General features: G+C 38.7%; 1 pseudogene; it reads left to right on the top strand.

Moving 5' to 3' along the window:
* Positions 1-1,626: 1,626 nt before the first annotated feature.
* LOC149146971 (DNA damage-binding protein 1 pseudogene) lies at positions 1,627-16,688 on the top strand (annotated as a pseudogene).
* The last annotated feature ends 1,980 nt before the right edge of the window (positions 16,689-18,668 follow it).

The raw sequence follows: 18,668 nt of genomic DNA, 5'->3' as shown, positions 1-18,668 counted from the left end.
CAAGTATGAAAAATTAGGTATGTATGTTATAGTCTCATTGGAAAACCCCTACAACTATGCAACAACCATGTTATGTAGATTGTATGGGCTACCCAATAATACTAAGTTTTCAATAGAATGGATTCCTTTGATTGATGCATGTGTTAACTCCCATATCATGAATTGGAATTCCATCATCTGACAACTTAGCCATGACCATTACCGAATATGGACAAAAGAAAGCCTTCTTTTCAGATAACCTCCCTCCCTTCTGTTTTAGTGCCTACATTATGGATGCTATCTATTTTTGCACAACATTTCCAACCATGGGTTGGAAATGGACCTTACAAGATCCTTACACAATCCATCTCAGTCATAAAAAAATATGGGAGTCACATTACATACCTCACTTCTATAAGATATTCCATGTTGTTGTGTTGCCCCTACATCAAATGATTTTCAATAAGAAAGCCCCTAGGTTCTCCCAAGAAGCTGCAACAGACCTGCTTACTGTTGGCAAGTATTTTATTGAAGAGTGGTTCACCTATATTAGGGTTTTTGGTAGCAAAACTGATCCACACATCCTTCCTTTATATGTTTCGATAAGTTATTAGCAAGAGAGATTGCCTACCAGACTGTGGGAAAGGGCTTGACTAAAGTTCTCAAAGATGACAAGAAGTCATTATGGCCCATTTTCCCTATCAAATGCGGTTCTTTTGCTTTAGCCAATTTTGTTTATGCCACTAAGGAATCAACACATATGGAAGCCCTTAGGCTTCATACATTGCCTAAGAGGCAATTTGATTCAAACAAAGTGGCATACAATGTCACTACTGGAGTTAAACTCATGCCATACAATCATGATGATAATCATTTTGAGGATTTGTTACAGTCAGCGGTATCCTTCGAACAAGCGTTCGAATGGGAAAAATGAATCTAAAACCAAAATATTTTCAAATATTTCAGGAATTCAGAGATGATAGGCTCCGAGTGATCCCAATGCATCTATTAAAACCTGAGGATAAGTCTACTCCAAGCGTCACTGTTGATAGTGGAGGCCCTAGCTCTCAAATAGACTCTCAGGTAAACACTGAGAAGACACCAGACACAAGGAAGCCCCAAGATGCTGGCAACATAGCTGAGTCCAGCAGGAAGTCAGCTGAGAAGCAAGTGATGAGCACCCCGGCTACATAAATTGGTTCAGAGACCAAAGGCGGTAGTTTGGAGCAGGAGTGGGGCCAGTTTAATCAGAAATTGCAAGGCACTTCCAAAGCCTCAAATGCCCAAGAAATAGAGGAATTCAAAATTCCTCCACATGTTCATAAAGATATAGAGCCCAAGTTTATCGACAGACAATCTACACCTATGGAGGAACAAGCAACAACATCCCAACATACTAAAATTATCCCTGCTCTGCCCACATCGGAGATTGTTCTCAAAGTAACTGAAATACCTACACTTGATGTGTTCTATAGCCCTTTCCACAAGGCTGAATTTAGAAGGCAGAGAAAAAGGAGAAGGGTAGATGCACCTGAATTCCCACTGGGAAACGAGCCCATGGACATTGTCTAGAAGGACATTCCTTTCAATCCGACCGAGAACTTGACCAGACTATCATAGTTCACGGGAGCATACGCATCGGCCACTATGGACAAGGTTACTGAGGTATCTACTCTGCTAAGGGAGAAAGAGGAGAGAATTGCACAACTTGAACAAGAGCTCGAGGCAGAGAAAGAAAGTGCAAACAAGAAAGTGGTGGAGCAACTCAAGCAATTACAACAAGACATGGAGGTCCTGAAAATAAGCTATGAGGTAGATATATCGGCCAAAAACATGCAACTCCAGGAAATGAAACAATCCATGGATAGATACACGGACGTTCCCACTACTGAGGAGTTCATCAAAGAGGCCTTGGAATTAAATTCCCTTCTGGTGAGACAACAAGAGTATTTCTGGAAAAAGATGTCACATATTACTCCCTACCTGACTACTAGCGACTAGCTAACAGACAAGGCAATCAACCAGAGAATGGAGTTTAATGATTTAAACACCAGAATCTGTGAGTTCCTTGAGTGTCAAGAAATAGAAGATGGAAAGAAGGCCAATCTACTCGAGATTGAAGAAACTCATAAAGACGTTCTCTTTACAGATTGGGATGCTAGAATCAAACAGGCTAAGCTAGCAGTCACAAGGGCAGTTGGAGTATCAAAGAACATCGTCAAAGTAGTGAACCACATCCTGTTCACCACCAATATCATCAAGGAAGGCAATAGGAAAGAAATGCCTAATTTAACTGCTCTGTATAAAGACTAGCAAGAAAAGGCGGGGATTCAGAGAGAGGCAATTGCGAAACTAACCATGACCAACTGGGAGTTGTATTGGCAATATCTGGTTAAGCCACATAGCTAGATTATGCCTCTCAACTATTCCCTTCACACAACTCAAAGGATGTTTCCATCGCTCACCGATGCGATCTTCATTGGACAACTCAGGATTTCGGACCACCTCCTCAAATTCAACCGATGACCGATATTTGTGATTTAAAGGACAAGCTGGTAGACAGCAAGTCATCCTCTTAGTTTTTTTTTATTTATCCTCTCTTTATTTTTGGAGTTAGTTACCTAGTTAGGAGGAAGGTTGTTTGAAACCTCCTAAAATTTTGTATAATCTATTTTTGCACATTTAGTTAGAGTAGTATTTATACCCTTCTCATGCATTTAGAGAATGGTCTAGAATTTTATCAAAAACATTTGCAAAGAATGCACTATTGTAAGTTTGTGAATGCTTTGGTGAAATGATGGAACACGATCATTTCTTTTAGATATCAAACTAATTTCCTTTGTTGATTTACTTTTGTATTCTTTGGAGAAAATTTGATTTGAAGAAAGAAGTTGTTCTATGTCATTTGTCAAATGAGCAGGGCTTCACACATATGGTACTATTATCGTGTATGATTGATTCTGTTTACATTTAATTAGTGTCAAAACTTTAATTTCATGGATTATATGTGATATTTATTATTTATGTTAAGCGTTAATTGCACTTTTGTATGCTGCCTAGTTGAGGTTGTGATTTTCATATATAACTCATCATATATGCGATATATTTTATAAATTCCTTTGACTAACTATTTAGTCAAGAGAATTATCTTTTACATTATCATCTCTATTTAGTTGTGTTCAATCTTTATTATCACATGCTAAATAGATATCCATGTAGATCACATATCACACAAGAACACCCGGGTTTATTTTAGAATAAGTTAGTTAGAGAAATTGCATTATAGAATAGGTCACTTAGATTATTATTATTCTATTGCAAAGCACTCATAAACCACCCACTCTCATCTTAAAACCCACACTAGGAAACTGTTCCCATTATCCCCAGTTGGAGCCACCACTTTAAATGGAAAAGGAGTTGTCTTAAGGTCCGGACTGGGTGGTTATCCCCCATGTTTCGATAAAAGAATTCTGAGGCTGCAACATTTTGGCGTTAGAAGGAGGGAATTCAACTGTGAATGGTAGATGAAGCTAAAAATCATTCGAAAAACATTCATAAGAGTCAAAACCCCTCCACCATTTCTACCCCTTCTCAAACTCGTTCAGAATCTCCTGATCAGAAGTCTGAAGTAGTAGAAACATCTCCCTCATCCCCTGAAGTAGTAAGGCGACTACATTCCCCAAATTACACTCTTGAGTCTCCCAAAGTTCATTCTTTGATACAACAATTGTAACATATATCCATTTCTGTAGAGAAACCACAGAGACCCGAAGTATCTGAAGATAGTGTTACCTCCTTATTACAACAAACTGGTGTATTGACTAGTCTGCAAATTGAGAGACTTGGGGTTACCCCTTTCGAGTTCCCCATTCCTCCACGACATAATAAAGTCACTTCATCAACATTTGAATCAGATACTAGCAAGATCACATCACCTTTCCATCAGATTTGGATGCCAGATTGACTTCTTTTTTTATGTGTAATCCGTACACAACAACCTCACATTGCATCGCTTGTTGTAGCTGAAAATAGTAACGTAGTCTGATTGATTTCTATTTCAGAGAGAAGATGATGGAATGCAAAGCTTGATTTTCTCTGCGGCTTGCAGGGTGAATCGTCATGTTTTTATTCACAAAGGCTAAGATGAAATGAGCTATTGTAGAGGAAAGCGGAGTTTGTATCTTCAATTTGTTGTAAAAAATTTAAGAATATGCTTGTAACTTCATGCTTTTGAGTCATCATTTCAAATTGTTTGCAAACTGCAATTTATTGCTGCGAATTCCTTCGAAGACTCTGAACGCTTTCCGTATCTCTAAATGTATTGCTATTTGATGTGTCAAAACCCCACCCATGCTTGCTGCGGAGCTTGAGGTAATTTAACTGTTTATCGCCATCGAAAACAACAGATGAAGGAAGAGGGGTCGGAGCTTATTGGATTCGATATCGCCATGGTATTACCTTGTAAGTAGCCGTGATGTCACACAGAACACCCTAATATTCTTTATCAAAGATATTATGCTTGGACAATAAGATTCAGAGTTGTCATTTCGTCGAACCTGTTAGAGTCGGTCTAGTAGCCCTCCACCAGAGATCAAAAGCTCTTTGCATTTCATAGTTAGGTGTCTCATCAGTGTGATCATGTTGCATTCCATTAGGCATGCCATAATCTTGGTGGAAGGAGTTTATGTCGTTATTCCCCTCTTGTTTGGCACTGTTGGTTCAGGTTTGTTCAAATAAATAAAGTCCTCAAAGGGTCATTCATTTTGCTTTAAGTTTTAAGGTCTTAGGTCTAGGGTTGAGTCTAATTTTGTCTTGAGAGTTCATAAAGGACTAGCAGGCTAGAGGGATGTCCTTCATTGAACATTTCTTATCATTGTACAACTTAATTTTTGCCTTGATCTCAAAAACTTTGTTTTTGAAAACAAGGTCATTATCTCATTTTTGTAAAAATTCTCAAAATTTCAAATTCTTCAAATGTCGAAGTGCAGCCTTGGTCTCCTTTGCCAAAGCATCCCAGAAGCTATCCCTGCAAAAATTTTCAGAAGAAATCATCATTTCAACCAATTTTTCAAAGAAGTGAAATTAAAGGTCAGAGCCAATTAAAGCAAAAAGTGTCAACATTCAAAACATTACAAAGTGGGTTTTGGGCAAGTAAAAATTAAAAGGAAGCCTATAAAATCATACCACTCCTCATTAGTAACTCATTTGCCTCTTAACACTTCAAGAGAATACTTGTCAAGTCGATTTCAAAGTTCATTGGGCGAATTGAGTAGTTGCAGCAGCGCGCTACGCGTTGGGGGCGCGCTACGCATCACTGCGCATTTTCCAGTGTTAATTAGCTCAGGCGCTACGTGTTAGTGGTGCGCTACGTATCAGGTTGGGCACGCTACGCGTTGGGTTTCTTGCTCAGGAAATCGCTAGCAAGCCATCAAAGCTGCTTCTCTCTCCAAATCTTTTCAGGTAGGCCTCTAATCCATGGTGGTTTTGGTTTGGCTAAGATGAATGAGCAATGAAAATGCAAAAATGCCATGCTAATATGGAGTAAAACCCTATCTTGCTGTATCAAATATTAAAAATGCAAATGTGCTAGGGTTTCATTGAAATTTGCTGCCCAAGGTTACCCATTTTCCCATTCCTATTTCCCCATATTTTCCTCACCATTTTCCTTGACATTTTCCATGCAAATCATATAATTTCCCTACTAAAAATCATTAAAATCCCTAAACCCTACTAATTCCTAAAATCCTATGTAAATTTCCTAAACCCCACTTCCCATTACAATCCTACAAATTATGATTGTATATGTTCCATGTTCCTTTCCTAAAATTTCCTTTCACATTTGTTTTCCCTAATCCCCTCAATTTTCCCTTTTCCCTAACATTTCCCATGTGTGTTTGTCCCCTTGGTAACAACATTTGAACAAGTCAAAACAACAGTTCATTGGGTGCACAGTCAGCATTATTTTTCAGTCACTTGCCTCCAAAACCATGTCAGAAACCGAAACAGATTATGAGCAAAGTGATGACCGTGAATCAACACCAGAGGTAGAGGTGCCAAGGAGGCATCATAGGGGTGGTAAGGGTGGTCAGCATGTCAGGGAGGAACCCACCTCTTTGGCTTATCTACAAGCTTGTCCACTTGCAGTGTCATGTTTCCGATATCTATCATGCTATGAATATTGTGAGAGAATCTCCCAAATTCAACACCACAAGGAATTGGCCCGCTTGTTTGTCCTACATTTGCACAATGGGAATGTGAATCTTGCAGGAGTGGACTTCACATTGTCACCTGAGATTGTTGCTCAAGCAACAGGGATACCCAATATTGGAGAAGAATGGAACAAGCGCCAGCAGTTTGACAGATTTCATTATGATCCATATATCAAACCTGTATATATGAGGTACCTAACTGGTGTTTTTCCCTTCAGATTCTTAAGAGACGAGTATGCACCTTTGATGAGGATCATCATTCGCTATTTCACTTGTGAGGGCAGATTTTCACGTTTGTATTCGTACCATATCCGTTTGTTGATGCATTTCACACGGGTACGAATGATGAAAATTCCATTTTTCATGTGCCGAAATATAGAGAGGATGGTGCCCTTGGTGCAAAGAAAGAGCCCAACACAGCAACACAAGAGCATTTATCATTATGCACTGATCAAGATTGTGGTCATGCATCAGTTGGCACAACAGGGTATTCCATGGGAGGATTTCATTTCTCGTGACTTGTTCACAGTGCCACAACCACCTCCTGAGGTTTTCCGTGATGAGGGAGGGCCTTCACATCAATTTGATATTCCAGAGCCCGAGCATGTCAGCACTCCTCCTTATGTTACATATCAGAGAGGCTACAGGGTCTTATTTGCATCTGCACGGCGAGTATTATCTCCACATCAGGTGGAAGGGGTCTCGCCTTCTTCATCAGCACAACGAGTGCTATCTCCACATCAGGTGGAAGGGGCCTCGCTTTTGACAGCAGCTCAGGTACCAGAGAGAGGCAAGCAGCCCAAGATTGATGAGGGGCCATCAGGTGTTCCAGGCATAGATGTTGTTGACCTTGATATTATTTCTCCTAGCCTAGAGTCGAAGGAGATCATCCACTAACTAAGGGCTGAAAATGACTTGTTGCAACAAAAATTAGAGATGGAAAATTGGAAAATTACTTATTTAGAGCAGCGCAACAAGCAATTAGAGGATGAACACTCTGTTGATGAGTTGCGGAGGATCCATGAAGACCGCAACTTGGCTTGCAAGAGACTCGGTGATTTGACACCCATTGAGCGAGAGGCTATGCTCATCCGGGTCAATACTTATTTGGAGAAGTTGTTGGCCAAGGCAAACACGGAAAAAGACATGCTCCGACACATGAAGAACCACTATTGGGCTCGAATGCATGTATGCAAAGCAAAAATGAAGGTACTTAAAGCACGCTTGGCCAAGGCACTAAAATGGAGGAAAAGGCCCGATCCCCTTCATATTTTGGTTGAAGCTACGTTGAAGGAGCATGGTGCTCAATGATGCACTTCCAGCTCAAATTTCAGGAAATTTTGAGCAATTTTGGTCAATTTTGACGTTTTTGTGCCACACACAAGTTTTTGCTCTCAACGCGTAGCGCGCCGCGCGCTACCCTGAAGATGGGCAAGTCCATTCCTCAAAAACTCAGCATTTTTGGATTTTTCATGACAAATTACACTTGCTCAGCAATTACCAAGACATTTCATCAGGTTTTGAGCCCTCAGAAGGTCAAAAAACATGCAAAAAATGACTTTCTGCCACTTTTTGGACACACAGGGAGTAGTCTTGGGAGATTGCAATTTTGGAGGGGCAAATTGCCACCCAATTGAGAAATTCCACTTGGACTAGAAAGTATACATCCAGAAATTTCCAACAAGCCTACTTTTGCCTCATTTGGATGTCGGGAAGTGCCTAAAAAGTTAGCTCAAAGGCGCGCTACGCGTTGAGGATTGGGGCGCTACGCATCAGGGAAGTTTGCCAGATTTCACCTACAGCTCAGCAAAACGCAAATTTGACTAGTTTTGACTTTTTGGAGTGATTTTTCATCCTCCTTGATGTAATTGATGTAATTTTATGATGTAATGGCACTTATTTATCTCTTCTAGAAGATTCATTCATAAAAAGTCAAAAATTTAATGAATGAATTGGTTTCCTAGCATATAGAGGCAAGTTGTTTTGATTGCCTAGATTGTAGTGCTCAGTTTAGAATTGGTTGAAACAGCTCCTAGGATGATGAGCTCGACCCCTAGAGGAAAGGAAAGGTGTTAGCTTGCCTATATTATGTATTTTCTTAGTCATTTTCATGGTTGGACTCTGGAGGGATAAGCTTCTATTGTATTACACTTTGTATCTCTGCAATTTTGGCAAAGGAAAGACCAGGGTTTTGCAGCACTTTTTGGGATTCCTGTGATTATTTTTGTTGATGGTGTGCTTCTCTCATGTACTTGTAAGTGTGTTATGTGTATCATTTTCCCACTTTTCTTTTCTGCACATTAAGTAAATGAAGTGTTAAGGTAGAATTCATAATTTGTATGCTCTGCCTTTAAGTTTGCTTAATATCTATGTTTTCCTTTGTCTAAAGAGAACTCTCGAAAGTTTCTTGCTCTCTTTAGCTCCTCACCGGTCATTCCTATTCATTCAATTAAATCAAAGGCATCAAGACAATCTCCTACCTTGCCCCAAAAAGACCTCTGCAAAAGCTGCGTCCCATCCCCGCACCCAAAATTGCTCTCCTCTTGTTTTCCACCAAAACCCTAAAAATCTGAAATCAAACTTTCTCAATCAGTTTACTAGCTTAAAATCAATGTTCTTTATTGGTCATCTCCGCCCTTTGAAAACCTTTTGCCGAGATAGACCCGGAGAGAGCCCTCTCCTGCCCTGTAGGGCTAGCTACGAGGCTAAGTGGTTTGATGTTGCCTTGGATTTTGTCTTTTTCAGCCTGAGGCCAAATTCAAGCGCTAACAGAACCTGTATAGTATGGTCAGAATTTTATTCTTCAACAAATTCAGATTTGTAGATTTGGACTCAGAAAACAAACTTGGATCTTGAATAGAACAGTTTGGCCTTGCTGAAAAATGAAAAACAAACGGTGAGGAACATTTAAAAAGTTTGGAGAGAATTAATTTAATAAAATTATATGTTTGAGTGTTTCCTTATGTAGCCAGCCAGTGTGAAGCCAGAGTGAAGTACTCAGCGTGAGCTAGCCCGCGTAAGCTAGCCAGCGTGAGAAAGAAGCCTGCCAGCAAGAAGCCAGCAGAAGCCATCCTAAGCCAGCAAGAAGCTAGCCTGCAGCCAGTGTGGAGGATAGCCTGGAACAAAAAAAACAAAAATTCGGCCTCTTAAAGCATTTTTTATTTGAAAGTTTATAGCTGAATTGAAATTTGAAGAAATGAGAAATATTTTTTAATTTTGTAATGTTAATGGAGTGATAAGGATTATTTATTTTATTTATTTATTTATTTTTATTTTTTTTCCGTTTTTTATAATTTTGTGAATTTTGTGGAGAAAAAAGGAATATTGTATTTTGGAGTAATGAGGGGATTATTTTTGAAGGGATAAGTGTAACTCAAAGTAATTTTACTTTGATGGGGGTAACCTTTTTTACCAAGTTTTGCAAGAGCATCATTGTAAAAGTCAAATTTTGAAAGTTACCTTGTAATTTTTTGAGAAATTGACTAGAGCCAAGTGCAAAGCTCAATCATTTTTCTCCTGCTTCAATGACTATATGAGGGTCAAGGCCAAGCCCTGATAGATCGTGTCTTTTGCGTGGTGTGTTGTGTTCTCCATCTTGTCATTTCTGTTCTGATTCTTGGTGCGAATCTTCAACGCTACAATGTCTAAGTTGATTAATTTGCTTTCTGATTATGACAAACTTGAAGGCAAAAAATCTTATAAAACATGGCATTGTCTCATCGAAAGCACTCTCATTTACAATGAATTATGGTAGGGTATATGTGATGGAGATGTTAAGCCAAATAAACCCACAGATGCAGCTGCACTAGCAAAATGGGAAGTTAAGAATGCCAAAGCCTTAGATCTTATTAAATCTTCTGTGAATGATGAAATGTATGTCCATATAGAAAATGCCACATATGCATGGTCTGCTTTGAAAAATTTTAAAGACCTCTTTGATACTCAGCCTGAATCAAAGAAAGTTGATTTACAATTAAAATTGTTACAACAAAAATTGACTGAAGGAGGTGATGTACTTGAATATATCTCAAGACTTAAGAATATTAGGCAAAAAATCATTAATGTTGGTTTTCAAGCAATTGATGGTAGCTTTATGGTCACAATTGTAATTGCTGGACTTCCTTCTTCCTACACGCATTTTTTGGAGACTCTACAATTAACTGGGAAATTAGAGAAACTAAAGTTTGATGAACTCTGTGAAATGTTGACTCAACATGATAAAACTTTTGGGAAGAAGAAGAAAGTTGATGAAGATGTTTTTCTCACAGAGGCCAGCACTAGTAAATCATTAGTAGACAGTTCTCGAGGTAGAGGCAGAGGCAATCAGAATCAAGCAGCACATAATGTACAAAGTCGAGGTCGAAGCCAAAGCGGAGGAAACAACTTTAATAGAGGCAATAGTTCAGGAAGGAATAATTTTCAAGGTAGAGGAAACAACCAAGGAAGAGGCAATTTTCAAGGACAAGGAAATAATAATCAAGGTAGAGGAAAATCTCAACATAGAAGTCAAAGCAGAGGCAGAGGACAATCTTCAGGAAGAGGAAGAGACTTAAGTCAAATTGTGTGTCAAAGATGTAACAAAGTTGGCCATTATGTTGAAGATTGTCGAACTTCACTTAATAAAATTCCCAAGTTTCAACAACATTCAGTGCAATTAGCAAATGATCAAGATGATGATAACTCAGAATATGTTTTTACTTCCTCGCCAGCATCACAACTTTCATCCCATCTTAGAAGTGACTATGAAGATGCCTGGATCTTGGATTCAGGGGCAACTCAGCACATGACTTGTCGATGTGATTTTTTTTTGGAATTTTCAAGATTGCCAACTTAATTCCATTTTTCTTGCTGATGATACAAAACATACTCCTTATGGAAAAGGAGAAGTTAAAGTTTTTCTCCCTGGAATTGGAGAAAAAATGATTTCCAATGTATGGTATGTACCAAGTTTTAAGAAAAATTTGCTCTCTTTAGTCACGTTTCGACAAGTAGGACATCAGGTGATTATGGAAGATGGTTAAGTCAAGATTAATTCAGTCAAATAGAACTTGAAAATAGTCATGATAGGTTATGAAGATGGAAAACTGTTACGGATGAAAGGGATAGTTATTCCAAGGCATTCTGATTTTGCAAGGGCAGTGAGTACAGGTATTTCACTTGTAAGACTATGGCATGTAAGATATGGACATTTAAATTTTGAGAGTCTTTCTCAATTGCAGAAACTAGGAATGGTTAAAGGACTTCCCACTTTCAAAAGGGAAAATGTAAAATGTGAAGCTTGCATTTATGGCAAACAAAGTCGAGAAAGTTTTCCAACAAGCTCATGACGTGCAAATAGGCGGCTACAACTAGTTCACAGTGATGTTTGTGGTCCACTACAAACTTCATTTGGTGGTTGCAAATATTTCTTACTATTCATTAATGATTTCAGCAAAATGACTTGGGTTTACTTCTTGAAGAACAAGTCAGAAGCATTTGAGAAGTTTAAAATTTTTCGCCAACTTGTTGAAAATGAAGTCAAAGAAAAGATAGGTACTCTCAGGACAAATAGTGGGGGAGAATTCACTTCAAATGAATTCAAAACTTATTGCAGTGAAAATGGCATAAGACGACATCTTACTAATGTTTACACTCCATAGCAAAATGGAGTAGTCGAAAGAATGAATCGCACCTTGTTAGGAATGGCGAGACCCATGTTAACTTTCAAGAGGTTAAGTCCAACATATTGGGCAGAAGCAATACATATAGCTGTCTACTTAAGAAACAGATCTCCAACTACTTCTTTAGATGGAATCACACCTTATGAAGCTTGGTTTGGTTTCAAACCTCGAGTTAATATCTTAGAGTTTTTGGATCAGTATGTTATGCCTTAGTTCCGAAAGAAAAACGAACTAAGCTTGACTCAAGAAGTTCAAAATGCACAATGATTGGATATTCTGATGAGAAGAAAGGGTATCGTCTTTTGACCAATGGAAAATTCATTGTGAGTAGGGATGTCATTTTTGATGAAACTGAGAGTAAGAGTGCTGAAGAAATTGAAAATCTTCTTCACAAGTTAGAAACTAAGGGAAGTAAAAGAAATGGAAAAATGAAAATTCAACCAACTTCACCAAATTGGTATGAACTTGATTTTACTTCCTCTGAAGATGAGTCATCTAGTCCATCTACATCAACAACATCATCTGGGTCTTCTAGCAGTTGATCTGCATCTCCAAGCAGTAGCAGTTCTTCTGACAGTGATTCTCCACATTCTTCACCAAAACAAAGAACATCAATTTATATTAATCCTCTTTACAATGATGGAGATTTTACAGAAGCGCAAACAAGTGAGCACCAACTACCGAAATGGGCAGTTCAACTTTTTAAAGATGTAAAGCCTGATGAGAAAAATAAAATAGGCACCAGAAGGGAACATAGAAGTGAAGGCAATTTTGCCTTGATAGCAAATGATTTTACTGAACCTTCCATATACAAAGAAGTAGTAAAACATAAATAATGGCAACAGGCTATGGTTGAAGAATATCAAGCAGTAACTGATAACAACACTTGGAAACTTGTTGATTGTCCATCAAATGTTAAACCCATAGGATGCAAATGGGTTTACAGAATTAAGTATAATCAAAAGGGAGAACTTGAAAAGTATAAAGCACGACTTGTCGCAAAAGGTTTTGCGTAGCAGGAAGGCATTGATTATGAGGAGACATTTGCTCCTACAACTAAATGGAACACCATCCGATTAACACTTGCATTGGCCGCTTAGAAAGGATGGAAATTTCATCAAATGGATGTGAAAAGTGATTTTCTCAACGGAGATTTACAGGAGGAAGTATATATGACCCAACCGCCAGGTTTTGAAATTGAAGGACAAGAACATAAAGTCTGCAAATTGATGAAGGCTTTATATGGGTTAAAACAAGCTCCCCGAGCTTGGTATGCAAAGATGGATGAATACCTTAAGAAAGTTGGTTTTCAACGAAGTGAATCTGATGATACTTTGTATGTGCCACAACTGAGAAAATATCTGGTAATTCTTGTTATGTATGTAGATGATTTGATCATTACTGGAAACCATGATGATCATATTGCACAGGTGAAAAAGGAGTTACATGCAGGTTTTAAGATGACAGATTTGGGATTACTTCACTATTATCTTGGAGTTGAAGTCTTCCAACGTCCGCATCATATTTTTATTTCTCATAGTAAGTATGCAGCAGAGGTTCTTCAATGATTTGGCATGCAGGATTTCAAGCCTGTTCTCACCCCCATGGAGCAAACTTGAAACTTTCAAAATTTGAAGGGGGGGAAAGGTGGATAGTACAACTTACAGACAGTTGATTGGCAGCTTGATTTATTTGACAAATACTCGTCCTGATCTATCTTATGCAATCAATATTCTTTCACGTTTTATGCAGGAACCACGAGACAACCACTGGAATGTAGCCAAAAGAGTTCTTTGATATATCCAAGGAACAAAAGATTTTGGTCTTCTTTACACAAAGACTAAAAATTTTGTACTTGGTGGATATTCCAATGCCGACTTTGCTAGGAGTATTGATGATTGAGCATCAACATCAGGTTATTTAATGAACATGGAGTCAACAACAGTATCTTGGAGTTGTAAGAAACAAGCTACAGTGGCCACCTGTTCAGCAGAAGTAGAGTAAATTTCAGCATGGGAAGCAGCGTGTGAAATTGTTTGGTTGCGCATAATTTTGCAAGACTTGGGCATTTCTCAGGCAGAAACTACATCATTATTCATTGACAGCCAGTCAACCATCAAACTTGCCAAGAACCCAGTTTTTCATTCAAAGACAAATCATGTGGACACCAAGTATCATCATATCAGATCTCTCATTGCCAAAGATGTCCTCAAGCCAATTTATTGTCCTTCCGAAGATCAGATCTTCGACATTTTCACGAAACCGCTTGGCAGAATAAAAATTACTAAGTTCAGGGATGAACTTGGTATCTGTTGTAATGTATCTTTGGATCATAGGGGGCAATGTTAGATGATCCAAAAATATTATCTCATCATAGGTTATCTCAGTTTCAAAACATTCTTGTGCTTTTCATTGGCGGACAAACATTACAGCCCTGTTCTCTGTGATTTCTCGCACTGCTGCGCGTTCAAAACAAAATCACACACTCCACTATACACTGCTGCAGCCACAATACACCTTACATAAAAAAACTAACAGCACGCTGACTTACATAACAATATATGAAAACATATAAAAAATATATGGGACGTATGCCCATAACTATATTAACTATATTCCCATAACTAAAATTAAAGGCCTCCATCAAAAACTTACGAACAACATTAAATGCATTTAATTCCCTTCTCGGCGGTCAACAACAAAAAAAACTTCACGCAAAATCTGATTTGTCGTGGGCCCGTGCACCTTCTGGAGATCGACGACGGAGGTTGCGTGCCCAGAACACTTGGCTGATCCAACGAGGTTCGGGAGCCAACCTCGGGAAAAACAAACGGACTTTAGCGTCCGGGGAGAGTGGTTTTCAGCGTCGTACAGGGGACGCGTGGCGGAGTTTCATTGTGTCGGGGCCTCCTCTGCGGGTACAACCATTTGCCAAAGGCGGTGCGGGGAGACTGAGGTTGTTTTCAAAAACCGCCGCGCGCTGTTTAAAATTAAAATTTAACAATGGAGAGCCCCCACTGCCACAGGATTGTTTATAACAGTAGCCACAGGTAGTGCTACCCAGGTTTTGTTGGCCACTCGAGGGTGTAATATTGTCTACTTGGAAATTGGAGAGGGATCCCTAACACTAAAGGGACATAAAAATATTGAGTATGATGTATCTTGCATGGACATAACTCCTATTGGTCAGGATAGTAAACGGAGTGAATTGGCAGCTGTTGGACTATGGAAAGACCAAAGTATCAGAATTTATTCTCTTCCTGATCTGAAACTCATTCAAAGTCTCCAATTTGCCGAGAATGTTGTTACCCGGTCTGTTTTATTTTGTAAATTTGAAGGGATTTCATACTTGTTGTGTGGGCTTGGGGATGGGAACTTATATAACCTAACATTGAATGTGAGCAGTGGGGAGCTTTCTGACGGGGAAAAGAAAGAGATTTCCTTGGGTACCAAAGGAATAAATCTGAGGACTTTTCATCATGAGAATGCAACGCATGTGTTAGCCTTAGGTGACAGGGCCACAATTATTTGCAGTAGTAACCTGAGGTTGGCGTATAGTAATGTGAGTGTGGGAGAAGTTAATCATATGTGTTCTTTCCATTCAAAATCTTTCCCTAACAGCATTGTGGTTGTAAAGGAAGACATGCTTTCTTTTGGTTCAATCGATAATATTCAGAATATTTACATCTCATCAGTTCATCTCGAGGAACACCCATATCGTATTTGCTATCAAGACAAGTCTGGAACATTTGCCATTTGCAGCATGAAGTATGGTTATGATGAAATGCAAAAACACTTCATTCGTCTCTTAGATGAAAAGACATTTGAAAATATTTCATCATATCCACTGGATATGTATGAAGAAGGTTGTTCAATCCTCAGTTGCTCATTTACAGATGATCATAACACTGTCTATTGTTGTGTTGGGACTGCTTATCGGTATCCTGATCAGGAAAATATATGTAAGAAGGGCCGAATTTTGGTTTTTTTCGTTGGAAACAGACGACTGTGTCTGGTTACAGAGAAGGAGACAAAGGGAGCTGTATACAATCTCAATGCTTTTAATGGAAAATTAGTTGCAGGAATCAACGAAAAGATTGAGTTGTACAAATGGATGATCCGTGATGATGTTTCCAGGGAGCTGGAGTATGAATGTGGGCATCCTGGGCATGTGTTTGCACTCTGTGTAAAAACTCGTGGGGATTTTATCTTAGTTGGTGATTATGTGCAATCTATGTATTTGTTGGTATACAAGAATATTGATGAGAGGGGAGGCATATTAGAAGAGAAGGCTCGCGATCATAGTGTAAACTACATGACTGTTGTAGAATTTCTGGATGATGATACGTACGTTGGTGCAGATCAGAATGATTTCAACATTTTTGTGGTGAAGAAAAAGAACGATGCTGCAATTGATTCTGAAGAGGAAAGAAAATTGAAACTTGAAGGTGAATACCATCTTGGAGCTCTTGTTAACCAGTTCACGCGTGCATCTTTAGCTCAACCCTTTTATGGCAATACCATTCCTACAGTAATATTTGGAACAACTAATGGTATGATTGGTCTTATTGCATCACTTCCAGAGGAGCAATATCAAATTCTTCAAAAGCTGCAAATGCATCTTGTGAACGTAATAAGAGGAGTAGGAGGCTTAAACCATGAGAAGTGGAGGTCATTCAACACTGGTCACACAAGAAATGTGAAACAGTTGCTGGATGGCGATTTGATTGAGTCTTTTCTGGATCTCAACAGCCAAAGGATGAGTGAAATTGCAACTGCCATGACCATTCCTATTGATGAGTTATGCAAAATGGTGGAATACCTTGCCAGCTTACATTGATATCTTTTATTCTATTTTTTTATCCAATGTACTTTTGAAATAGGAAAAAATATTTTGCTTGCGGTTTGTTTGTTGTAGTAATTGGTTAGGATAACTGGTTTTGAGTTGCATATAATGAATATGTTTTTTGGGTTATATTTCAATCATTTTTATCTGATAATGTAATTATTTGTTTTGAGTTATCATGTGTTAACATAAGAATCTGTTTTTTTTGGGTTATATTACAATTATCTTTATTTGTATTTTCAGATCATCTATATTTATGGACGTGTTAAGTAATAGTTTATGGAAAATTTTCACAAAAATAATTGAAATATAGAATTATGTCAGGAGAAGTGGATTTGAGTTACCATTTATTGAATATGTTTTTTGGGTTACATTTCAATTATTTTTATCTGTTGCTGTTTGTTTGTTGTAGTTATTTGTTTTTGAATATGTTTTTTTCGTTACATTTCAATTATTTTTATCTGTTGCTGTTATTTGTTGAGTCATCATTTGTCATTATAGGAATATTTTTTATGGGGTTATATTTCAATCATTTTTATCTGTATTTTCAAATCATCTATATTTATGGACGGGTTAAGTAATGGTTTATGGAAATCTTTCACAAAAATAATTGAAATATAGAGAACTCTGTGGACAACTGCTCTGTCTGGTTTTATTATGATACCTCCTGCTCCCGCAATACCTGGGTTCCCTTTAGCAGCCCCATCAAAGAAGAGCGATGGTAGAATTTGGTTGGACAGCAAGGTTTGAAATTCTTGTTCATTTTTCCTGATTTGCCAATCTTTGGAAGGAGGGGGAGAACTGTTTACTTTTGGGAATTTGAAGTTAAGAGCCAAACCAAGCTCTATGTCCTGTTGGCTTAGATTGGCATCATCCCCTTTGTCTTCCAGCCACTCAGTTAGCTGGCATTTTGCTGCATTGGCCACTAATCTGAAATCCTGCTCTTTATTTCTAAAGATCCTTCGGTTCCTCTCCAGCCATACTTGCCAACTGATAAACTTTGGTAAAGCGCTCCATGCTGATCTGACTATTTTATTTTTTGGAGGATGGACGAGATATTTGGTCATCCAATTTGCAAATAATTCAGGGACTGAAGGAGGAAAGGTGAACTTATGGTTCCAAGGGAATAGGAGCTCCTGCCAGATAGAGGATACGAATCTGCATTCGATCATAATATGAAGTTCAGTTTCAGGATTTTCCTTAGATAAGGCGCATCTAGACGGCCCATGGAAGCCCCTTATCTACAACCTGTCTTCAGTCAATATTTTCTGGTGGAAAAGGAGCCAGCAGAAGTGGTCAACCTTGGGGATTGAAGGAATTCTCCAGATACTTGTCCAGGGAGCAGGGTTGGGTGGCACATGAGGCCTCTCTAGGCATTTGGCATAGCCCTGAGGTACAGAATAGCCTGAACGATTTACTCCCCAGCCTCTCACATCGTGCTTGTTTTTTAGAGAGGGAGCAAGCCCATGCAAATGCGAGTATAGAGAATTCAGATCAGAGCGAAGTTGAGTAGGAACAACGAGTTGTTTCCAACCAGCCCACGCGTTTTCCTCCCAATTCGAAAGATCCCACAGCGTAATTATATTGGATTCTGTCATCCAACGATGTAATACAGGCTTGCGTAAAACTTCAGCCAATGGGGGTTTGTTAAGAATGCTATCGTTCCATATTTGAGTACGCTTTCTGTTGCCTGGAACCCAGAACGCATGATCTCGAATCAAAGAGCTGGTTTTGTTGATGAATTTGCTGAAAGGGATGCTAAAATTGTTCTTGGGCTGGTCTAAGCATCGAGTTCTTGGTCCTTTGTAATATTTTCTCCATAGTGCAATTTGTACCTAGCCAGGATTTGGAGCTTTGATCCTCCATATTACTTTGGCTCCTATGGCTATGTTTTGTGAATTGATATCTTTTAGATTCAAGCCTCCCTCCTGGAATGGTCTGGAGAAAGTATCCCAATTTATCAGTGAAAATCTT

The sequence above is a fragment of the Pinus tabuliformis genome, chromosome 9 (assembly GCF_031772625.1).
Source record: "Pinus tabuliformis cultivar Carrire ecotype Pingquan chromosome 9, CPIR1, whole genome shotgun sequence".
In the NCBI taxonomy this organism is placed as follows: domain Eukaryota; kingdom Viridiplantae; phylum Streptophyta; class Pinopsida; order Pinales; family Pinaceae; genus Pinus; species Pinus tabuliformis.
This window is presented reverse-complemented; position numbering and strand designations above follow the sequence as displayed.